At 49.7% G+C, this 5,194-nt stretch overlaps 1 long non-coding RNA gene across 1 annotated transcript; it reads right to left on the bottom strand.

Annotated features, from left to right (window-relative positions):
- Positions 1–410: 410 nt before the first annotated feature.
- Positions 411–5,188, bottom strand: LOC112122543. Its single transcript, XR_003369517.1, has 2 exons — positions 4,834–5,188; positions 411–637 (listed from the first exon to the last, which is right to left on the bottom strand). It is a non-coding gene; the product is annotated as an uncharacterized LOC112122543 (long non-coding RNA).
- Between the last annotated feature and the right edge of the window lie 6 nt (positions 5,189–5,194).

Here is a 5,194-nt window from a genome sequence, read left to right as displayed (position 1 = left end):
ATGTAACAGCTGAGATAATAGGCAAATAGTTGGCCTTTGCTCTAACAGGTTTCTCCCCCCTTAAAAACATTTTGAGAGCTTTACGGTTCCCAATCCTTAGCCTTTACCGGCTGGGCTACCTAAGGCCATTTATTTAATTTTTCTGGGCCTCCACACACCCAACAGTTACTGAGATTAAAAGAGTTTGCTATTGTCTTCCCCAGTTGTAAGAACCTATTTTCCCAACCATAATAGTGATGGAAGTACATAAACAGAGATATTAACAACAATTTCATTATCTTTTTCTAAACAACCCCTTTAGTTCGTCCAGCTGCTGATACTTCCAGGTGGAGTTTTCGCCTGTGCCACCCCGGGCGTCCGGAACCGGGGCGGGCAAAGGGCTGGTGTTTTCTTCTGCTGGTTCAGTCTCCGGGTTAGGGTTCAGAAACCGCTTTACCCGCGTATGGTGTGTTCATTTGTTACTCCCAAGAACTTTAACTGCAGCTTGGCTGATGAGCGAGACAGTGTGCGGGCCGTCCCACCGTGGTGTGAGGGGGTCACGCTTCCACTTCTTGACAAGGACCTGATCACCGATCTGGAACGGGTGCATGGGCTGGTTTAAGGGAAGGGCCTGAAAAGGCACCGCGTATCGATGCAGCTGTAACAAAACAGATTGCAGCCCCGAGACCTGTTTTCATAAGGAGTCCTTTCCCATTTTTCAGTTTATATCCTCCCGGAATCCCGGGATCAGGATTCGGGGAGGGAACCCAAAGACTAGTTCAAATGGTGAGAGCTTAAGACCCTTACGCGGGGCCCTTCGAATGCGGGTAAGGGCGAGTGGTAACGCATCAAGCCACTTTAAACTAGATTTCGTGCATAGTTTAGTGAGGGTATTCTTGAGAGTTCTATTCATTCTTTCCACCTGACCCGAGCTCTGCGGCCTCCAGGGGGTATGCAACTTCCATTGTATACCGAGTGCCTGGGACACCTGTTGGACCACTTGTGAGGTAAAGTGGCTTCCCTGATCAGATTCAGTCGTTTTAGGGAGGTGGAATCGGGGGAGTATTTCATGCAACAGGGCCTTAGTGACAGCCCGGGCCTGACAATGCCGGGTGGGGTAACACTCTACCCATCCAGTAAGCTGATCTACAAATACGAGTAAGTATTTATAGCCCCTGCAAGGGGGCATCTCTGCAAAGTTAACTTGCCATTTTTGGAAAGGGTACGTGGCCCATGGCCGGCCTCCCATTGGGGCGGGAGGGCCACACCCCTTTTGGTTGGTTCGTTGGCAGACAGGGCAATTACTAACAATTCTCTGGGCTTTTATGTGCAATTTTTTTTGGCCTGACGCTGTGATAAATCCCCTTTCTTTCCACAGGGTCCCGTGAGCATGTACCACCATATAGGCATAGCGACTATTAGTATACAGGTTAATAGTTTTTCCAGTTCCCAACCGGAGAGCCTTGATAAGAGCCACTAGCTCCGCCGCTTGGGCGGACAAATTAGGGCTGAGTTTAAACTTGTATATTCCTTTGTCCTTAATTACTATTGCTGCTCCGGTAAACCGCTTGCCCTCTATTACATAGCTGGACCCATCAACGTACCCTTCAATTTCAGGGTTGGGCCACGGCAAGTTTGAAAGATTAGGGCGAGGTTTGGTTTTCTGTTGCAAGACTTCAATACAATTATGAGTGGGGCCCGTCTCATGGGAAACCCGAGGGTCGGGCAATAGGGTAGCCGGGTTGAGGGAGCTAACTGTCCTAAAGGTTAGGTGAGGGGCTAGCAAGAGCCCTACTTCATACCTGGTATGTCGGCTAGGATTTAAATGCTTTTCCCCAGCGCCTGTTCCCAGTATTTGAGGCACCCCGTGGGGAACCACAACCTCAGTGTCCCCTCCCAGGGTTAATTTTTCAGCCTCCTGTACAAGGACAGCGGTTGCTGCAACGGCCCGTAAACAGGCAGGCCAGCCCTTGGCGACAGGGTCCAACACCTTTGAGTAGTATCCAATGGGTTGCCAGGTTGGTCCCGACCTTTGGCATAGAACTCCAGCAGCCACCCTTCCCCTCTCATGAACGTATAGAGTGAATGGCCTCCGAGGGTCTGGGAGGGCTAGAGCAGGAGGCTGAACCAAGGCTTCTTTTAGCTTTTGAAATGCTTTTTCCATCTCTTTGGTCCACGTCCAATGGAGCAGACCCTCTTTAGTTAAGGATTTATATAATGGTTTGGCTCTTTCCCCGTAGTCAGGGATTCAGAGCCGACAAAAGCCAGTCAATCCCAGAAAAGCCCTTAATTTTCGGGGGCTCCGGGGTTGAGGGCTATTAAGTATAACCTGGATTCTTTTTTTTTTTACCCAGACTACGACTTCCTTGACACAAGTGATACCCAAGAAAAGTGACCTGCTGTCTAACCAGTTGCGCCTTTTCCTTTGAGACCTTATACCCCTGTGCCCCAAGGTAATTAAGGAGCTCTATAGTCTGCTCTTTACAGGCTGCCTTTGTTTTAGTACTTAAGAGCAAATTATCGCAATACTGGACTATATTACATGAAGGGTGTTTAGCCAGGAATGGGGCGAGGTCCCTTCTTAACTGGCTGCCAAAAATCTTGGGTGCACACGTAAGTCCTTATGGGACAACGGTTTAAAGGTATTGAGCTTTGTAGTGGATATCTGGGTTTTCCCACTCAAAGGCAAACAGTCTCTGGGGCTCCAAATCAAGGGGGATGGAAAAGAAGGCATCTTTTAAATCTATGACAGAGAACCAACTGTGATTTTTGGGAACTTGGCCCAGAATAGTGTGGGGATTCGGGACGACTGGATAGGGGGCTTCTATTAACTTGTTAATCTGTCTTAGGTCCTGGACCAACCGATACTGCCCATTAGGTTTAGGCACCCCCATTATCGGAGTGTTGTATGGGGGCGTGCCTTCCCTGAGCCACCCACACTGCAGAAACTTTTGAATCAGAGGCTTTAACCCGATTTTAGTGGTCAGCTTAAGAGGGTATTGTCGAATTCTGACCGGGCTGCTTCCTTCCTTCAGGGAAATATGCACTGGTGAAGCATTCCGGGCCCGAGCGACGCCTTCCTCCTCTGCCCAAACCTTAAGGTTAACCCCTGACAGCTGGCTCTCTTCACTCCTCCCTTGGCATTTTGGGGAGTGATCTCCAGCGCTTATTAGGGCCATCTGATAGTTGGAGGATTGCTGCTTAGGGAGTCTAACTTCCATAGTCCCTTTATCGAACGAGATTTCTGCCTGCAGTTTAGTAAGAATATCTCGTCCGAGCAGCGCGATGGGGCAAGAGGGACTGCAAACAAACTGGTGGGAAATTTGACGGTCCCCTATTTTTACTAGGAGAGGCAAAGTCTTTTCCAAAGCTGTAGTTTGTCCCTCTATCCCATGGACCATGGCACGTTCCCGAGCTTTACCTCGGGGAGCCTTATTAAGGGGGAGCAAACTAAGGGTGGCCCCAGTATCAATGAGGGCTTTTATTGGGTGGCCCTCCACTTGAATTTTTACCGTGGGATCCAGGCTGGCAGCTTGCGCCGCCAGGAGGGGCCGCTGGGTTCCCCGGCCCCCCTATGGGGAAGATCCCTCCCCTGTGTGTCCTGTACCGTTGTAGAGGACGGGAAGGGACGGACCTTTATCTTTACGTTCCCTTCCCATCGTCTGTCGCCGGGGGCATTCATTCTTTCAGTGTCCCTCTTCCTTACAGATAGCGCACTGGTTTCGACCCAGGCGAGGGCCCCTTCCCTTCCCAGGGGGCCCTTGTCATTCCTTAACTTTGTCCCCCCTTTCCTCATATCCATCCCTTAGGGCCATGGCTAAAACGGGGGCCCCTTTCTTTCGCTTCTCATCATCCCTCCGATCATAGACCTTCATGGCAATTTCTAAAAGTTCCTCTATATTTTTACCCGACGCCCCCTCCAATTTTTGCAACTTCTTTCTAATGTTCTCATAGGACTGTCCAATGAAAAGGGGGATTAGTACCGGGGTTTCCCATTGATATCCTCAGGATCGAGGTTTGTGTATCTTTTACAGGTATTACAAAGCTGCTCATAAAAAGCGGCTGGGTTTTTATTTTTTTTTTCCTGCCTTATATTATATAGCTTATGATCTACATTTCTGCAATCATGGGGGAGGATTGGCCACGAGGTCCTGCCAAATATCTATATAGGGATATTGGTCCCAATGCCCATCCCGGGTCACAATGTTATGTACTGGTTGTACAATCCCTGGTTTGAACGTCCCTCCCTCGGGTCATTCCACCCCGAATGTCGTCCATTCAAGAGTACAGAATTTTACAAGATTGTCCTTACATAATACAATTCCATAATCCGCCTGGCGTCTAAACGCCTTCCAGTTATCCAACATACATCCCAGGGACTTCCGGAGAAAATACTTTGTCCGGACCCCATTTTACTTTTACCCAGAGGTTTTTCAAGACAGAGGTATTAAGAAAGAGAAGGCATAGGGATCTAGTTCTAACTCAGATCACGAGGTTCGTCTGACCCCCCTTGCAATTAAGATATCCTGGTCACCGGGTTTCCCCTCGCAGGAGTTTTGGGGCGGCTGAAGTCAGCGTGAGCCTCAGACCTATCAGCAGCACTCATTCATCTTTCACACAGATCCCTTAATCAGTTACAATTTCGGTTTCCAACACACCATTAAAAGGAAAAACAAGATTACCCCTCCCACAAACAAGAGTAATCCCTGATGTTGCTCCAAGTCCCAATAATTGTTAAAAACGGCCCATGGACTTGTGGAGTTAGTGACGTTACTCATTGGCCGTTATTTGCTAACCCGTTAACCAAACACACAACAACGAGACATTTGTAGTACTACAACAATGTTACCATACCTTCCCGTATACAGGCTGCCTAGGGGATTTCCACCGTCCAACTCACACCTCGGGGGCGTTATTCCTCAAACCCAGGAGGTAAACGCACTTTCCGCCCGAAGTGGCCGCGTCCGGCAGTCAGACTTCCCCTTCCTCTGAAGCCGTCTTGCCTCCGTGTCCTTCAGAGTTCTCTTCAGAGAGGACGCAGCCGCCCCGGCCGATTGTGACGATCCGAGGCTCGAGCAAACCAACAGCTCGAGGTGGCCACTCCTCGGAATCGCCCTCGGCCGCCGGTCAGCGCCCTCTACAGGGAGAGAAGTCCCGGCGGAGTCGCCATTGTTAGCCAAATGGGCTCGTTTCCCCCTGGAGCTGCCCAATTACC

The sequence above is a fragment of the Terrapene carolina genome, unplaced genomic scaffold, assembly GCF_002925995.2.
Source record: "Terrapene carolina triunguis isolate 2854851 unplaced genomic scaffold, T_m_triunguis-2.0 Scaffold42266, whole genome shotgun sequence".
NCBI lineage: Eukaryota > Metazoa > Chordata > Testudines > Emydidae > Terrapene > Terrapene triunguis.
This window is presented reverse-complemented; position numbering and strand designations above follow the sequence as displayed.